Source organism: Periplaneta americana, chromosome 7, assembly GCF_040183065.1.
Source record: "Periplaneta americana isolate PAMFEO1 chromosome 7, P.americana_PAMFEO1_priV1, whole genome shotgun sequence".
Classification (NCBI taxonomy): domain Eukaryota; kingdom Metazoa; phylum Arthropoda; class Insecta; order Blattodea; family Blattidae; genus Periplaneta; species Periplaneta americana.
The window spans coordinates 45,886,131-45,907,143 of NC_091123.1; the positions used below are offsets into that span (position 1 = coordinate 45,886,131).

Below are 21,013 nucleotides of genomic sequence, written 5' to 3' on the forward strand. Positions count from 1 at the left end.
CGGAACGTGCTTCGTCGGCCTTCTTCGGCTCACAAGATCTGACCATCCTCGATTTTTTTTCTGTAGGGGTTCTTGTACTTTTATCAGATTTTTGCTCAGGACATAATTTATAAATTATTTTCTACAAATATTATTGAAAATTTAAATCATTTAGTAGTGCCACGAGGTTCAAACCTGTCTTCGGACTGTTGCCTAAATAACAAAGTAATAAAATGAACGTTGTTTTGATATGAATCCATTTATAATTGGAGGTTTAAAAGAAATTATTTCGTAAGACTATTACTTTTTAAGAGTTTAATCTGTGTGTTTACATAAAAAAAAACATTGTAAATCTCCGAAATAAAATATGAAACCAAACTATTTCTTACTTTCACCACTGTTAGTTTATCAGGCGTGTTCCAGGGTTTATTATACATACATACATATATATATATACATATATATATATATATATATATATATATACACACACACACACACACACACACACACACACACAAATGCGAGGAAAGCGACCAGACTGTTCATCACCTTCTATTTGATTGCCCAATTTTCGAAAGAACTCACCTGTAATAATCACAATAATAATAGCTATAATATCACTGTTTCATTACATATATGTTTTTATGTAATTTTCCTTTTTATTTGTCTTTTCTGTATATTGTATATAATATGTCTATGTCTTATGTGTTGAACATACACTTACATGTCATGTCTATTTCATGTCATCTTTATGTCATATACGCCCTTAAAAGTAATATGTATATTTCTACGAAATCCTTACTTACTATTATTATTATTATTATTATTATTATTATTATTATTATTATTATTACTATTACTATTATTATTACTACTACTACTATTATTATGATTATTACTATTACTATTATTATTACTACTATTATTATTATTATTATTATTATTATTATTATTATTATTATTACTACTATTATTATTATTTATTTTTTTTTTGTAAGTAACAAGTCTGGGTGTGATATGTCCTGGAAAAGTACTGTATGTAATATGCCTGCATTTCATATATTGTGCATCTATTTCTATATATTATATCTATTTTATCTTATATCTTTGTATTTGTATAATATAAATATGATTTTCATTGTCATACACATTTAATGTAATATGTGTATTTTATGTCATAATTATGTATATATATTTGTAGGCCTAACTATTTGTACAGGGCTATAATATGTATGATTAAATTAGAGCCCTAATATACCTTCGGGTAAAATAGGGTTCTATAAACTTGGAAATTTCAATAATAATAATAATAATAATAATAATAATATTTTTTTTTCTATTTTTAATAATGACATAAATACATATCTTGAAACTTAACCTTAATTCCCATCCTATGGCATCCATTTACATGTTTTCTTCTGGGTTTTCTCTTCTCCTATACCCTTTAATAGGGATGCACCAAATTACTCATCTGTATTCCATTATGGGAGGACGTTTAAAAATACATGCTTGCCCGTCCGTACCCTGCCTGATTCAGAGTTGTTGCCAAATTCATGGCTGGCCATTGACTACGTGTCTCGTAGGAAATTCAAATAGGCCTAATTTTATTGTCTGGAGCTTCATAGTAAAATAATTGTGCTGAGCTTTCTGTAACACTCTCTGAGCTCTAACAGTAAGTTACAAAAACTTGAATTTATGAAGGATAAGTACAAATGAGCTGCTAAAGCTTGCCCCGATGTCATCTCTGTTCACCAAATAATTCCTCAGGTCTGGCCTTATCACAGATATCTGAGGTTGGTCGTCAAGAAAATCCGAGTTTAAGGTTTCATATATATTATTGTCGTCTAGTTTTGTAGTGAATGAAACTGTTGTGGAACTGGAATTCTTCCAATATATCTGCAATCTCTATCGTTACCATTTTACCAAACATTTCTATCATTTTATAATCTCAGGACAGTCTCCATATTTCTAAAAGAGAAGTAAAATATACAGAGTCATTCAAAAGGTTTTTGCAAATGTTAGTCGGTGTAAGATATGGCTATTTGAAACAGAAAATATAAGTAACTTCTTTTTTAATGTGACATCGTTTCAGAGATACAACCTTATTTTGTTGTAATTTGAAACATAGTGATATTATACCCATAATGCGATTTTCTATTACATAGGGTTGCTATTACCCTAGATCATATATACCCAGATAGGTCGGCCTTATAGGCTTTGACGTTAACAACTTTTGTCAGGTTTACTACGCTGCCATTTAGTTGTTACATAAGGAGTCACGTCATAATTCCCATTTGAATTGCATTAGCGACTGTACTGCCATCTCGTGTTCGTTTACGGCGGACGGGTGGCGATCCTGGCGGTTGTTCTCTTCAAAGTGCTGCCGATTTTAACATAGCGATGAGTTATCTGTTACATATATGATCTAGGCTATTACTTAATTGAAATTTTAATAACATCACAACATTAATATATCGTTAATTAACTACTAGCACTTTGTAACTGTTATTTATAAAATACCTGTTGTCTACCTCTATGGAGTAACGGTTAGCATGACTGACCTTGAAACGAGCAGGCCCGGATTCATATCCTGGCTGAAAAAGTTACCTGGCTGAGGTTTTCCCTCGATCCATTAAGAGCAACTGCTGAGTAACTTTCGGCGCTGGACCCTGGACCCATTTCTCTGGCATTATCACTTTCATCTCATTCAGACGCTAGATAACCGCAGCAGTTGATAAAACATCGCAAAGTAACTCAATAAAAATACCCGTTCCTACCAGCAATATTGTAATATCAACATTTACCTTTGTTGTTCCAAGTTTTTTCCGTACAAAAAGAAATCGGACATATTCTTTCATTTAATGTTCTGCCCAAGGACAGATCTTTCACTGCAAATCCACGTTTCTCCAATCTTTCCTATTTTTTTGTCTTCCTCTTCGTCTCCTCATATGATCCACATATCTTAATGTCATTTATCATCTGATATCTTCTTCTGGCCCGAACTCTTCTCCCGTTCACCATTCCTTCCAGTGCATCCTTCACTACGCAGTATCTTCTCAACCACTGACACAACCAATTCCTTTTCCTCTTCCTGACCAGTTTCAGCATTATTCTTTCTTCACCCATTCTTTCCAGTACAGCTTCATTTCTTATTCTGTCTGTTCTCTTAAGACGTTCCATTGTTCTCCAAATTCACATTTCAAATCCTTCTATTCGCTTCGTTGTAATGTTCACGTTTCTGTCCCATACAATACCACACTCCATGCAAAGCACTTCATTAGTATCTTCCTTAGTTCTTTTTCCAGAAATCCGCAGATGATGCTCCTTTTTCTATTATAAGCTTCCTTTGCCATTGCTATTCTTCTTTTGACTTCTTGACATCAGCTCATGTTACTGCTTATAGTACACCCCAAGTATTTGAAGCTGTGGACTTGCTCAACTGTCTCATTTAGAATTCGCAAGTTTACCTTCTTTATTTTTCTTCCCATGACCATGGTCTTCTATATAATACCATTTAAACATGCTCAATAACAGGACCTACAATCGATTCTGTACCAGGTAATGGCAATTGTTCGTACGGTTGATGTCTTTTCGTATGCTTCTGTGACGTCTCTGATATTTTGCATCATGAATTCTTCATTACCTAGAGTGCAAGTTTAATAATATTATTATTATTAAATTCTGATTTATTCACTATTCAGAAGAGCTATTGGCATTCTTAAGGTTAGTGACCTAACTGTCTGTTACAGATCTGACAATCACAGAGAGGTGTTTGTTTACAAACATAACTCCCTCCAGAGTCATGACGTATGAACAGGTAAAAAATGCTGCTATACAGGATAAAAATTTACATCGTGTGTTAGAATATTTTAATTGTAATTATTTTGGAAGCTACTGCAACTAATGCATTTCTTTATTTACATTTTTTATCTAAATCATATTATTTTTCATTACCTATCCTTTCACAAATACCTTTAGATCACTCGGCATAAACATTTTGTTCTTGTTACTTATTTCTTGGAATAAGACCAATTTTAATCAATGATATTATATTATTGTGAGTAGATTCAGAACTGTTTACATTTTTGACTCGACGTTATTTTTAATTATACTTAAACATAAATTATGTGTGTAGATTTTCTTTTTCACAACAACATATTAATTATTGTAGATTACCTTTAGGTGTCATATATATTTTAATATACCGAAGTACATATGATATTTCCATGCAAATATTCTGCGTCGTCATACGATGAAAGAGTAATGGAACGGAGAAAAATTATCTCCGGTACCGGGATTTGAACCCGGTTTTTCAGCTCTACGTGCTGATGCTTTATCCACTAAGCCACACCGGATACCCATCCCGGTGTCGGAGAGAATTTTTCTCCTTTCCATTACTCTTTCATCGTATGATGACGTAGAATATATGCATGGAAATATCATATGTACTTCGGTATATTAAAATATATATGATATGCGTAAAATCACTTCGTGATTTAAGACGGCACTTATTCAGCGTATTCCGAATCTCACCGGTCCGGTGGCATCAATGACGTCACGTTGCAGCGAAATAAGGAACAAAACTGCTGGAAGGATCGATGGCTGTCATGGCGACTGTACAAGTTGTCTGTGCTACGCTAGCAAAATTTTGCGAAATTTTCGTACTCCCATCTCGTTCAAAGAAAAGAGAGCATAAACAACTTATTTCTTGAACCGGTAGTAATAACTGGTCCGTTGACATGTTCGCTCATAAGCCATTAACATATTGTTTTTACGTTGTGCTCATTACAAACAATACAGGAGAACTAAAGCAGAACACACCGCCATGACACAACAGTGCACGATGTCATTCGTCTGCTAATTCCCGCCCTATACAAGAACCAATCAGATTCATGACGGCGGCTGATGGAGACTGCCACCACCTCTGCAAGTTGATGGTACCGGTGCGACACCGGTGGAGCATCAATGACGTCATCGGTGGAATTCGGAACACCGTGATGCCATCGGATTGCTCACCGGTGAGATTCGGAATACGCTCATTCCGTCGGATCCCGGCCAACTAGTCACTCATAACGAGTGTACCTCAGCACATGTGTGGACTTCAGTCCTACATTCATAGACATCTATGACGTAGTGTAGAGGGCGGCCACTAGAGGGAACCCAAGATTTGGAACTTAAACTGAGATGATTCTGTCCGACACTGGGATGGGTATCCGGTGTGGCTTAGTGGATAAAGCATCAGCACGTAGAGCTGAAAACCCGAGTTCAAATCCCGGTGCCGGAGAGAATTTTTCTCCGTTCCATTACTCTTTCATCGTATTTAGGTGTCGTACCTGAATCTTGATAAAATATCACAGACACTAATAAATCACCAATCTTGTAGTGATTACACTTTCCTCTTTAGAGTTATGTAGCTACTTTATTTTCACCTCCATTGCATTTGCCTTTTGTTCGTCTGCCTGACTTAGCCTATCTACGATTCTTCATAAAGACTTTATCAGAAACTTTGGCCTGAGAATCCGCCGGGTGAAGCGATCGTCCATAGAGATCAACTGCGAACCTGTAAATGAATCCTCAGCCTTATTTCATATTCAGTCAGCCTTTATGTTAAACTCAAAATTTACAGTCTCATCCGTTCGCTGTCAGTATTCTAATTTGTTGGAAATTGTTACATTTTATTCGTCGTTATTGTTAATTACGTGAACATTTCACTAAATGTTAACATTATTATTTCATTCTGGATGCGCTAATATATTTTGTCATATTTGCTACGCTGTATTAATTCCGTTATTCATATTGTATTAATATATTACAGTATATTATATGTACATTAAATTGTGAGGTTAAACAATTTACTCTGATATTGGAAGTTACAACTATTGAACTCCTGGTAGCTGTCTAATGGACTCATTACTCGCCCCATATTATTGTGTGGAATATTGCAATGTTTATGACTTCATATTACCAAAAGACGCAGATATGTGACTGTAGGCTAATATGCGTTGCAGTGATATTTTTTCATCGTAAGGATCACTCCAGTTAATGCTGAAAAACGAAGAAACCGTGTAGTTCTTTGTGTGAAAATAAGTGAAGTGTAGAAATTTGAAGTTGAATTTGCTGTTTTTTTCGTACCTCGTTTAATTTTGTATCGTGTTTCTTTTAACTAGAACATTTCTACTTCGAAGATTTATTTAGTGTGTTCGTTTGTTGAATAGCAGTTCCCTTAACAGACCAGGACTAGATGTCACTGGTAGAGTACACATATTGCTATTTCTCTGTGCACAGGTGTCTCGCGCAGATGGAATGGCCGTATCTTCAGCCCCCGAGTCACTTTGTTTGCTTCATGGAGTAAGAGATCTCCTCAATGGTACAACAATCGAACCGCATGAGGCAGCATTGCAGAGAAGTTCTCTACGTCAAAGGTAAGTGCTTTTTATTATTATTATTATTAAAATGTAATTACGATTCAATTTTCTTCAAAGAATGCAAAGAGGGAATGATGTAACATATTAAGAAGGATGGTTAAATATAGCAATTTGTGATCACAGTTACCCGTCTCCCATGTTTGCTAAGAATTTAAATTTTTAAAATGCAGAAAAATTTCGAGGAAAAAAAGATTTATGATATATCTCTTTTCGCGACTATATTCTTAAATAAATCACTTCCTTAGTCAAGTGCAAGGTTTACTGTATGTAGTTCAGCGGCGATGTTTTGAATGTATTAAAACAAAAATGCAGATTTAGTAAGATTTTAAAGTAGGTTATCACAATGAAATGAAGAGGAAAAAGGATGTGTTACACGAAATATCATTCAAATGACAAAAAGTGAATTTCCGGTTAATGTTCGCCAAAGCGTTAAGTACGTAATTATGACCGCGTTGCGGTTTTATTTGGGCCTAGGCAAAAATACCCAGCCTTTTACGAAAAAGAAATTTTAGGGGCCATGAAATAATTCACCGCTTTCATTATATTATTGTTTATCAATATTACGAAACAAAAACTGTCATAAAGGCCATGACCAACTAGAAACATTGATACCAAAGAGATAAACCAATTCGATCGTGATGAAAAAAAAAAATGCGACAGATATCTTAGTTCGAGATAAAATGAACACTTCACAAGACATAGTGAAACGTTTCCAGAAATAAATGACAGAAAAGTACAATTCTTGCCTGTCTGCTCATGCGCGGACTTGGTTAATAAAAACCTAAACTAACCAAACCTAACCTTCGTACATGCAAGGTGTGTAACCGGAACAAGAAGGGAACTTCTTCATTTGATCTGCAATGTACACGCGAAAATAAAATTCAAGTAAGGATCACGCTCCCACTACATGAGATGTCCGCGCATGCGCTACAGCAAAACTCTTTGTCCCGAGCCTCTCATCTAAGCCACATAATCTACTCGCAATATTTGCGAAAATACACCTTGTCGCTAAGAGTGGTGCTCTCTCTCTCAGTAATGTTCAGGACGAAGGAGGTAGAGAGAGAGAGAGAGAGAAAAAAAAACAGATTTCTCCTTCTAACGACGCCACACACCAAAATCATGTTCTTATGTTGGCGGCATTGTGTATTTAGTTAAATTTGGTGGTAAACGTAACGGCACGGTTCAAAGCAACCGTGCTAATTCTCCAGTTTAGCGCTTCGTTATAAATAAAAGCGAAAGCGATTGTACTGTTTGATAAACAGTTACTTTGTTCAATGTTAAAATGTTTATCCTGTTCTGTATTGTTGAATTTTAAAGATATGTCGGATAAAAATGCCAATTTCAATGAAATTGAGCATCAGTAAATGGAAAAGCATCTATTTTCGAAAGGATTGTGCGGGAAAGAAATTTATGCGTCTATGTTGGATAAAATTAGCGATCATTGTCCTTCATACGTCACCATAAAAATTGAGTTGTTGAATTTAAGAGACGAAAAATGGAGCTCAAAGATGAACATCGTTTCTGTGACCATTTCAGGAAATATCGATACCATACGTGACATGACTTTTAAGGAGCGACTAATTCAGAGATTTCCAAAATATCCTGTGATTACCACCTGTACTTTGGATTTGGTCCGGAAGTTTCGGGGTTAATTTATACTTAGTTTTTTGTTTCCTCTGTAAATTTAACTTTTTGTTAGTTAGCAGGTTTGCAATCTATACAGGGACATCATTTTATCTTTATTAACATTTCTAATATAAATCTGGCTTTACCTTTGGAGTAACGGTTAAGAACCGGAAACACCGTTTGCTACCCCCTTCTACGACTGGAGTTCGATGATATTGGCATAAAATACAAACAAATTACTTTACTAGGTATAGGAGGGAAGAAAAGTAGTTCATCCATTTACGTAATCTAGGAAATATCGCGATTTTGAGTTCCATAATTTTCATGAGGTCTTTGTTTCATCAAAATACAATACAGTATTAACAATAAGTGTTTTTACTCACGAACTGAGTTATCCATGCGAACGTATTCATTATGTAGTGTATATTATACTGTCTATAGTACATTAGCGTACAATATAGAGAATCAAGTTAAATTCAAAAATAATCATAATATGTATATTTAAATACATTTTTGAAAATGGTGGCCGTTCATTTCGATACAGGCTTCAGTTCTTTTGTGCATATTATCGCTCTATAGACTATTGCATCTAATTCCAATTACCAGTTTCATCCTTCGTATAGTAACTCATGTTGAAATAATTCTGTACCTACTCTATAAAAGAGTAGCTTACGTACTTTATATTCAGTCTTCACTTCCGCCCAATTCCAAAACATAAAATTACTCAGACATGCTATCTACTTTCCGTCCAAGTGCTTATATCGCAGGATCGTAGAAGGGGGGCAATCACGTGACAGTTAATTACTTAACGAGGCCCTTTTATTTAAGTTATTTTAAACAGTTGTGTAATATTACGTAGACGTCCAATTCCTAACAGAAATTAATGTTTTCAGAAAAGAGTTAAGACAGCCTAGCCACTATCCTTTACAGAGGGGCGAGCAGAAGCAGGTGGGGGAAATCGGGATGCGACGTAGGCAAACGGATGACAGTACCTGTGCGAAAATATGATTCAATATTGAAAGCTCTTTCGTCACTGGAAAACGCGAACATATTTCTGGAACGTACTATACTCACTAACTCGGTACTGTTTACTATATGCGGCCTTGGTTCTGTGTAGAGGACAGTTGGAACTTCATTAGTAGAAGGGGTGGGAGTCAATATATTTTACACTCTTGCAACTTCTACATTGATTCATCTGAATATTGGCCTGAGATTTTAAGTTCCCTTAATAAATGCAGAAACCAAACAACAGTACGTACGCTATAATCCTCCAGGACTTGTGGATAAATGCACATTGACTGCGGAGAGAGAATTTTGAAAACGATGTGCACGAAATACCATAAATTCGCAGTAGCCTCATTCTACGAAATAATAGACTACCGCGTACGCGGCATACTTGATTTGAATACACACAAAAATAAATACAAGTACAATTATTACAGTAGAACCCAGATGGGAAACGTTTGAAGAATCTGGTATGAATAAAATAGAGAAAGTAAGTGCAATTTTCCGTTGTGCTTTTTTATTTTAGAGTGTGAGTATTAAAACATCACGTCGGGAATTTGATCTCTCGCCTGCTTTTAATACAGTCGAATCGTTGTGGAGTTCTGTGCATTTTAACAAAACGTGATATGAATTTGTAATGAATACCCAGTTGTTACACAGTGCTTTTTGTCTCTTTTTAGAGAAATATCTAGTAATAAAGTAGGTTAATGGTGTAAGAAGAGTTACTTGCACGTATATTTTCACATTATACTTCGCCTTAAGTTTCCTATTAAAAAATAGAACTTTGTTTCATGTAATTCCTACGTTATTAACTCTAAAAATGGTTTTGAAAGAGTGTTGTAAGATTCAAAATCTAGACCTAATGTTTAATCTAATTTATCAGGTAGACCTACTTTTCACTTCATGTATGATTTCTTTCTTTTTTTCTCTTCCAGGTTTTTGTTACTATTCATCTCTCTATCAATTTATTTACTTTCTCCTTTCTTTGCCTTTATTTTTATCTCATTATCTATTGTATACCTTTCTGTTGTTCCCCTCTGATTTCATTTTATATTCTTTCATTACCTTTCTGTCTCCTGTTGATGTATTTTTGACGTGCAGTACTTCACTTTTGTCTTTTATTGCTTGTCCGTTTTGTATTCATTTGTCCTTATTCCGCTTTATCTCCGGTTGCCTTCCTCTCTATTTATTTTCGTTTGTCTGTATTCAATTTTTTCTCCGTTTGCCTTTTTCTTTATCTTTCTTTGCTTTTTTTTTCATATTTACACACACAATAATAAATTTTACAGGAGAAAGAGTTCGTCCAAAGGGCTGGATTCAGGAAGAGTATCCAAAACGCTCATTGAATTTCCGCGTCGAATAGCAATACTTATGCGTTGACGCAAATAAATAATGCAACGACGATCACCAGTAATGGAGATCAAAATTTGGCCGATTTGAGATACCAAAACTTTAGCGTCATGACTCCAAGGACCGAAGGTCTCCACAGCAAAGGGGACAAAGATATAATTGTCTAAAAGATGAGTATTTTTGCTTATGCTCCTATTTTATCTCAGTTTGCATTCTTCATCTTTATCTTCGTTTCCAGATATTCCATTTTATCTCATTGTGACTTCCTCTCTTTTTGTCTTACTTTACTGCTATTCCATTTTATCTCCGACTTTCTTTTCGTACCTTGCCTAAAGAAGCTAAACTTCAATAACTGAAGACAGGAGAAAATGTAGTAGATTCCTAGCGTCGGAATTAACAATAAGCCTAAGGGACAAACATCCACAAATAATGAGTGAACGGAATAGAATCTTGTTTGATTACCGATTGATTTTGGAAGACTTTGTGGTGGTATCGTAACACTGCTAACCAATTTATTTATTTAGCTTTACTTACTTACTTACTGAATCCGGAGGTTCATTGCCGCCCTCACATAAGCCCGCCATTGATCCCTATCCTGACCAAGATTAATTCAGTCTCTATCATCATATCCAACCTCCCTCAAATCCATTTTAATATTTTTCTCCCGTCTACGTCTCGGCCTCCCCAAAGATCTTTTTCCCTCCGCCTCCCAACTACCACTCTATATGCATCTTATTTTGATAAATATAGGTTAAATGTGTAGTCTTAATTATTAACTATGTCACATTTATTGAATGGATTAACGTTTTCGGCAATTATTTGCCATCATCAGATCAACATAAGTGTCTAATTATACATACTGAATACTGGTTACGAAAATTAAGTAGAATGAAGTAATATTCGGACAAGCAACATGGTTCCTAGTAGACAGAATAGATGTTACATTATAATTAGTTGTGCACCGACTCAACTGTTTACATAATGTTCATATTAGAGACAGATAAAATTATAACTTGCAATAATTATATTATTAAATTTTCACGTAGAAGTATTGTTTATAGTGAAAATTTAATAATATAATTATTGAAAGTTATAATTTTATGTGCCTAATATGAACATTATGTAAACAGTTGAGTCAATACACGACTCATTATAATGTAACATCTATTCTGTCTATTAGGAACCATGTTGCTTGTCCGAATATTACTTTATTCTACTTAATTTTCGTAACCAGTATTCAGTATGTATAATTAGACACTTATGTTGATCTGATGATGGCAAATAATTTCCGAAAATGTTAATCCATTCAATAAATGTGACATAGTTGATAATTAAGACTACACATTACCTGATAAGCAAGAAGACGGACCCTATTTAACCTATATTCATCTAATTTAATTGCTTATCGGTCTATACCTTTTCAAAATGAAAATATCTTATTTTGAGGTTTCGTAACAAGCTGTTTTTTACGGTGATGGGTTGTTACCCCTTCGCCCAACCCCCAAGCTGGAAGACCACCCCTCATCGGCTATCCGCGACTGCTTATTCAATATAGTCACAGCTACTCTCCATATCTCGAGGCCGTCTCCTCGATCCGCAACCTGAGGACGCGCCATGCCGTGGTGATAGGGACTCACAATACATGTATTTATTTTAGCCTATAGTATTAGAATATTTATAGTATTATTTTATAATAATTCATTATGCATTTTTACACGGTTTGTTTCCCAAAATGTAGCAGTGTAAATGATATATCAGCGCTTGCTTGTGGAGTTATAGCTACCCCATTTTGGTACGGTTGAAGAATCCCCCTTACAAGGTTGAAAGGTAAGGGAAGGAAGGAGTATAACAACGATATTTCTGTTCCGTATCTTAATGCGTTCAATTGGCCTTGACTAATGCCAGCTTCCAGGTGCGTTCATGTGTTGCTTCATTGTTTCCGTTACGTTCGTCTTGATTCAGTTCCGGTGCGTCACTAGAGGCATTCATTTATTCCACCACGCTAACCGGCTTCCAATCCGCTCATTTGCTGCGAAATTCTGTTTCCTATGCGCTGAAATTAATATATCAGGGTTGCGCAAACTTGTGTATGCGTCGACGTTTCTGGTAATTTGCATATTTATTACTTGTGCAGAATCTCGATACAGCATTGATTTTGATTGCACTGGCTTCTCTAAACACACAAACGTCAATAATTAGTAATAACGCCTCGTTTTATGGCATCGCGAAATTCATGATCTGTGTAATTTTAGCTGGGTATTCGAAGAGGCTAATTTGTATTTAGTTGTATCTCAGGCTTATGATATCTCTGTAGTAAAAGAACCTCGCTTATTTTAAGTGTTAGTTTACAGATTAAGACTCGTATTCAAGAATGTTAATTTTAATCTTGATTTCCTCAACTGAGAAGTTAGGTCATATAAAATTAAGTTCCGGATCCATATCCAGAGATACAGTCCGCGTCATCGTTTTTGGCGTGTGAAATAAGTAATGGGAACGTTAAGTGCTAGTGTCCTACCTTTAGCGTAGTTTTTATTATTTTATTTTATTGGGTTATTTTACGACGCTGTATCAACATCTCCGGTTATTTAGCGTCTGAATGAAATGAAGGTGATAATGCCGGTGAAATGAGTCCGGGGTCCAACACCGAAAGTTACCCAGCGTTTGCTTGTATTCGGTTGAGGGAAAACCCCGGAAAAAACCTCAAACAGGTAACTTGCCCCGACCGGGATTCGAACCCGGGCCACCTGGTTTCGCGGCCAGACGCGCTGACCGGTGCTAGTGTCCTACCTTTAGCGTAGTCAGTGTGACTACTGTGTTTGGCAAATGGGTGATGTGACGTGTATAGGAAGTGGTACCATTCTCAGCTTCACTAGCAACATGTTCACAAACTGGGCACTATACTCTAAGACACACGCCAAAAACGCTGGCGCTACCTGTAATATTCATCTTTCCTTGACAAAGTCAAATGTAGGTAAAAAGGAAATGAACTTATAAGACAACTGTCCCAGGTCGTGGAGTTTGAATTTAATAAAAATGCATGTTTACGTTCTCAATCTGGTGCTCGCGAGCACCATAGTGCTGCTTTAATGACGACATTTGGTGCTCACGTCATGCGAGTAAAAAAGTGCTCGTGAGCACGAACGCCCCTAAACTCTTTTTCAAATTAAAACTTTGTTGTACGGTTCGGAACAAACAGTGTTCCTATCCATCCATTATAATATGTTACAGACCTGATAGGTCTTCTTGTATTTCATGATGTACAACCTCTTTCAATTCCGTGTGGACTTAATCAGAAAAACCAAGATCATTCAAGAAAATTATATCGCTGCTCGTACAGAGCTTCAGTTGATATTCAGTGTTTCTTAGCGTTGAAACATTTCTTCTAAAAGGAGAAATCCATATATCTCAAAAAGAAAGCACGGCCACGATTAACTAATTCACATCCGCAGGACTGATTACATGTAGCTACAAGCGACGTCTTGGGTATCACTGAAATTTTGAGTAATATTGAAGTTCAAGTAAATCATAACTCTTTTGAATGTTTTAAAATATATTTTTGCTCGACCATGTCGAAATGTAGTAATTATACACCTGGTAGCAGCCCTTTAATGGACCTCATTAAAGTACATCCATTCATTAAAGTTCAGGTGTTCCACTAATCAGAAAATACCATTGTAGCAATATGAAAGCGCAAGTATCGATTATTCTCGGATATGCAATCGAAAGACAATAATAAATCAATAAATCACCTATATTTGAAATAAAGTCAGTTCTGCTACTATAATGATTACCGTTAATTGTAAATAATAGTCAAATAAATTCAATTTGTCATCTCGTTTTTCAATGTCTGATTCAATTTCAAGGTTATATCAAGATTAATCTTTATTTTACTCTCTAGATTATATCAAGGTCAATGTCGACATTTGTTTCTCGGAAAGAAATCAATACTTTCGCTTCTGCGCACATCTCACAATTTACGAGGTATTGCACAAGGTCAGATAAGAATAACATGAATACTTATGAATAATTTCAAGTTAGAAATATGGTGGAGCATAAAAAGTCGTATGAAACTTGACTATAATGGTAATTAAGACGCTCGTATGAAAATTATGAAACTCGCTTGCGCTCGTTTCATAAACATACTCGCGTCTTAATTACTACCATTATAGGCTCGTTGCATAATGTACTATTATTTAATTACTTACATATTTTACTTTAATTTTTGTATTTATGTAGGTCTATTAAACCTATTATATTTCATCCTGCTCGCTCGCTTAGTATTACACGTGAGCGATGCTCACAATCTTCAAAGGTTGAGAACCCCTGATTTAAATGAATAATGATACAATCTTTTTAGTGAATGGAGAGTAGAGAATGCCTTCTTGCATGCAATTTTAATATTGTGTATCCCAATTGAGATTAGATTCGAAATGAACTCAGTGCTGTTTTACTGTCGAGCTAAACGGGGGAGGCCTAATAGTTTTATTATACGTTTTGCACCTACCCTACTAAAGTCGGATAAAAGTGAAAGTGAAAGTGAAAAAGGAGTAAGTGACGTTTCTTAATATGGCCCTAAGCATTTTTACATGCAAGAGACTGCGTCTCGACCCGCTATGCACTGCTATGTAGGGGAGAAATGGGTACAGTAAGACAGGGAGAACAGTGAGACATTTTTTTATTAGATGGTAAATTTTGATGTGTTGAGATGTTGGTAATAGTGGAGTTATATGTTGCATGAGTAAAGTAACAGTATTTTCATACTCGATTTGATTCCAATTTTAAAGGTGAGTGATGAAAAAATAATTCGTAATTTTTCACTCTAGAAGTAAAATTTTGGTTTGCGTTTAATGAAGGTTATTTTGGATATACAAAAGAAATAGAAATATGAATGTTTTGTTACCTAATACTATGGTATTTGAGGTTATGTTTGGCAAAGTTTCGTCTTTCTTGTTGTAATTTTGAAGTGATAGCGCCATTTTTAAACGAACTATGCGTAAAAGGAACAGTGAGACATGCCATTGAAGGGTGCACTGAGAGGTCTCACTGTTCCCATGTACCAATGATTTGCAAAACCAAACTGTAATTATATTAAATTTACCAGTAACTAACATTAAAATGAACATACTAGTAACCAATTTAGGAACTATAGCTTACAATAATGGATACATTACGTTTTAATGGTTTCATAAATAAAAAAAAAATATTCACAAAATTTAAGAAAGTGTTAAAAAATAATAAAGAATTACATTAAATTCTTATAATTATAAGCTTTGTTGTCGCCAAAAATTTATTTCATTTTTTCGCAAAAGTTTGAAATGTCATGGAAAATTCACTTTTCCAAATGTTCCAGATGTTTCAATGGTTTCGAAGTCAGACATCAAAATGATTCTAAATAAGCCTACAGAACATGGCAAGATAAAGAGACAGCAAGCTTTCCTTTCTTTTGAAATAAATGTAAATAATTTCAATGTCCGTTAATAGACACTGTGGTGTCTCACTGTACCCTCCTGAATGGGATCAGTGAGATATTTGCATTTTTTTTTACAAACACGTATTGTATATTATGTCCTTTATCCATTAACATTTTTGTTTATGTATTATTGTACTCCATGTTTTAATGTCTATTTCTATTGCACTTGATTTTAAAAATACTTGAATTATCACTTGCATACATATGTCTTAATATTTTGTGTCTCACTGTACCCACTACTCCCCTATTCTGTCTCAATTTATTTCAGTTAAGTCATTTCAAAATTGTTTTCTTCTATCCTCCTGAGCCCTGACACTTTCTGTTTTATTTTTAAAGTTCAGTATAATTCTATATTTAAGAGAAAAAGCCATTGAAATGGGAAAATGCTGAAAAATTCTGCAGATTACATTTAGGGCACAAATGCAGGTATATTATATTATACTTGGGGTTTCTGCACATCTTATATCATAAATTTTTACCCTTAAAATATAACGTTTACTGTGTACTTCGAAAGAATTTCTAACGGTGTCTTGGCGCTGAGTTGCTGGTTGCCACTTTCATTTAGAAATGGTTCGAACATGTGTTGCAGTGATTGAATCGATCTTCTTGTGCTTCCTGTAAGTCTTAGAGATGCCAGGAGTTTGACAAGCACAGAAAATAAGAGATCGATGACGATTCCACCTTGTGTCAAATTTGGAATTACGTGCATGTATGAAGTATAGTATACTATATTTCAGGACACGGGAGGCTATACTCCATACATGGGCACAATTTTCGGTTACGTGAGGCACTCGATTTGAAATAGTGTGTTTACTAGGACAGGAGACTGCAGAGTAGAATGGGAAATATAAACTGCTGTGACCTGCGTCACCTTATCGTAATCGCTAAGGCGGTCAGTGGCGAATTATTAGGAAAGCGCTTGGGTAACGTGAGAAACTCGAAAACTTTTATTCAATTTGGCAAATTAATTCGGCAGCTTTAATCATAAACCTCTTTACTGTTTCTCCGTCGCTGAATTGATTTAAATCTCAGGCGAGAAATTGCGTAACTAGCCAATAATATTCCATTACGTAGACACGTTTATTTTCTTGAATATTCTGGCGTTTATCAAGATTACTTAATAGAGTTGCATGTTCTCGACCTAAAATAATTTCAGAAAATCATATTTCGTTTTCTACGCACATTTGATATTTTTTTTATAAATTCCTTTTGGTAATAATACGTACAAACAACATTTAATTCCTCGTACCTTTTAATGCAGCGTGTTTAAGGTATAATGTCGTATTAAGTATACTATGCAAATGTTAAGATCGTAAATTTTCTTCGGAATAGTACGAAAAATAACATTTAATTTGTCTTACCTTGTAATTCAGCATGTTCTTTATGACATAAGGAGTAATGTCGTTGTATATTAAATTTATTAATGCCTAATAGGATTTTCGATCATAACATACATCCTAAGTTCTCCCCTTCTAAACAGCAAAAAAACTCTTCCTTCCATTTCTCATGAAATAATCGTTTTCTAACGCGTACACACTGCTTTGATAATGCCATTATGCCACCACTGCTATTGCTTATGAAACTGATATAGAACCTCCCACGCCTAGGAGCTACGTGAGGGAGGACCGGGGACTGTGAAGATGATGTCACTCAGAGCGATAAGCTTCTTTGAAGGTCAATGAGGCACTAATTCTCAAGTGAGGCACGATGCCCAAGTATGCTATATTCTTTATAAATGGTACACTTCCTTATTGTAATGTACTGAAATGGAATTTCGGGAGAGGGCTCAACGACCCAGCTTTACGATCTTACAAGAACTATTGCGTTTACCCTGAAGCTAGGCACACACACACACACACACACACACACCGACTGATTATACTAAGATTCGTTGCGTATTTCCGCTTAGAGTATTAGGCAATAGTATTTAGTATGCCGTGATAGATAGTAGTTTGTTTTTGAACTTCATTACAACGAAACATAATAATGTCTTATTGTTGTTTTATAATAATTATTATAATTTACGTAAGTAATTTGATTTTGAAAATTATTTAATTTTATTCGTTGAATAATCTTATTAAATTGCCCTTGTGGTTTTATCTTATTAGTGTAATTTTACTTACTCTTCGGGTTCGTTAAATTGTCAATAAGATAAAACATCACTCGTGAAATTACTACAGATAATTGAAGTCATTTTTCTGTTCGATGGTTTTTCCCACATATGATGATTTTAGCAATTACAGTTTTATTCCACCACTTCAGTTTTACTTGTTGAAATTTTGATACCGTATTCATTAGTATCTAGAAAGGCTTGTCTTTGTACACATTTCTCAACTTCATAGGGTTATCTTATTATTAGTAGCTGAGTGTACTACACATACTTTCTTCATTTTCGTTATAGTTCGTACTTCCTTACACTATAATACAGATGTTATCGAAAAGGATTTTGTTTGCCTATAATTTATAACTGCATATTCTCATTCGTCAGTCAGTAAATAATAACAATACTTACCTACTTACTTACAAATGGCTTTTGAGGAACCCGGAGGTTCATTGCCGCCCTCACATAAGCCCGCCATCTGTCCCTATCCCGAGCAAGATTAATCTAGTCTCTATCATCATATCCCACCTCCCTCAAATCCATTTTTATATTATCTTCCCATCTACGTCTCGGCCTCCCCAAAGATCTTTTTCCTCCGGTATCCCAACTAAGACTCCATGTGCATTTCTGGATTCGCCCATACGTGCTACATGCCCTGACCATCTCAAACGTCTGGATTTAATGTTTCTAATTATGTCAGGTGAAGAATACAATGCGAGCAGTTCTGTGTTGTGTAACTGTCTTAGCCCCAAATATTTTCCTAAGAACCTTATTCTCAAACACCCTTAATCTCTGTTCCTCTCTCAAAGTGAGAGTCCAAGTTTCACAACCGTACAGAACAACCAGTAATCTAACTGTTTTATAAATTCTAACATTAAGATTTTTTGACAGCAGACTAGATGACAAAAGCTTCTCAACCGAATAATAACCTGCAATTCCCATATTTATTCTGCGTTTAATTTCCTTCCGATTGTCATTTATATTTGTTACTGTTGCTTCAAGATATTTGAAATTTTCCACCTCTTCGAAGGATAAATCTCCAATTTTTATATTTTCATCTAGTACAATATTCTGGTCACGAAATAATAATAATAATAATAATAATAATAATAATAATAATAATAATAATAACAATAATAATAATAATAATATAGGCATAATGGAAATCCATTGCACTGTTTTGCACAAAATGTAAAATTATATAACAAAATATTCAACTATAAAATAGCGTACATTACAAAACGAAGGACGATTAATAATTAATAATATAAAAATTCAGGAAATAATCTTAATAGCCCATTTTTCTCTTAGGTAAAATTTTTTGGAAAAAAATGATTTGTACTTTTCCTTTTTAAACACAAAATATTTCATTAATGTTAGTTGAAAATAATTACAGTATTAACGAGAGAATTGTATAATCTTGGGTCAAAATTAGAGCTATGTCTGGGTACTACACTTAAGGAGTTAGGTACAGCTTACAGCAGTAAAATTTTGGAAATATAGAACGTTTTTTCCTCCATTTCTATATCTTATACAATAATGAAATTTAATATGTGTTATACACTGTCCTTCTGTTATATGGAACAAATATTTTTATGATTAAAAAACATATATTTATAGGTTTTTTTTTTCAAAATTAAAATGGTGGCAGTTCACTGTGCAGTGATGAAGTATTTCCCCCATAACTAAAAAAACTATCCAACATTCTGTGATGAAATTTTTTGTGTGTATTTATGCATGTCATGTACAATATGATGCAAACTCACTTCTCTACCTTTGATAGATTGTCTGATAAAAAATAAATTCATTTCAACAAATGGTCAAGTATCAGTATTTTCTTACAACACAAAATAAAAAAAATATATTATTTATTAAGGAATGTAGTTGAGCATGATATTGTAAACATGAGTTTCAGCAATAAAATAAAAGAAAGAGGACATGATAAAGTTAACAAGTTTTATGAGTTACGAGGGAAACGCTTCAGCACTGCACAGTGAACCGCCTTGAATTTATATATATATATATATATATATATATATATATATATATATATATATATATATATATATATATATATAACTTTTTTAAATCGTAAAAATATTTTTTTCTTGTAGCAGAAGGACAGTGTTTTACAAATACCAATTTTCATTATTGTACAATATACAGTAATGGAGAAAAGAAATGTTGAATATTTCCAAAAAAAATACTGCTGTAAGTTGTACCTAACCCCTTAATGGGAGATAAATAGCATATCTTTTTGTACAATATTTATTGTAGTTTGACGAGTACTTAGTTTTATTTTGTGATAATAAATTAATAATATATATTCGTAATTCTTTTTATATGAAAGGTATCCAGGTAAAAGGGCTTACTCCACAAAATAATTTTTTTGAGAAACGGCTATAATTAAAATTTAACACATTATTATTAGTTACTTTATGCCGATATGAAGGAATACAAACATAATTTTCAAAAAAACATATCTTCACGTTTTGTAATTGAATTTTAACTTGAGAGAGAGAGAGAGAGAGAGAAATAACTCGTCCGGCCTTAATTAAAGATGACTACGAGGATCCGGAAATGAATAGTAAATGAATATAATTAATTAAATATGAATATTGTTATAAAATAAAATGCAATAATTAAGCACCATTGATTATCAATTATAAAATAAAATCTTAGAAGATGACTATAAAATTATACTTATAAATAAAAGATTTTATTTAAAATTAGCATATCCTTAATTAAGGCCTTCTGAGTGGTATAAATGAAACGGTATAATCTGCAGGGAATTTTTAAGAATTTGCGAGATGATTTTTTTAATTTCAAAAGATGATATTGATAACTGTTTTAAAAAATTATATGTAAATTTTGGTAAAGAACTCCGAGCACCAAAAAATAAACCTGTCACTGACCAATTGAGGAGAGGGGTGTTATACTTGGTACTACAAGGAATACAAGGTTCATAAATGGCCCTCTTTTCCTGATCAACCTGATGAGCTTGGTTTAGATCTCTCTCAATGCGTATAGTTGGATCTATGATAATAGCCTTTT

At 34.2% G+C, this 21,013-nt stretch overlaps 1 protein-coding gene across 1 annotated transcript in view; it reads left to right on the forward strand.

Annotated features, from left to right (window-relative positions):
• The window catches only part of kek3 (kekkon 3), a 630,236-nt gene that overhangs the window by 159,912 nt on the left and 449,311 nt on the right, over window positions 1-21,013 (forward strand). Inside the window, exon 2 of the mRNA XM_069830664.1 lies at window positions 6,268-6,404. The gene's annotated coding sequence lies outside the window, so the exon portion shown is untranslated. The remainder of the gene's footprint in view (window positions 1-6,267; window positions 6,405-21,013) is intronic.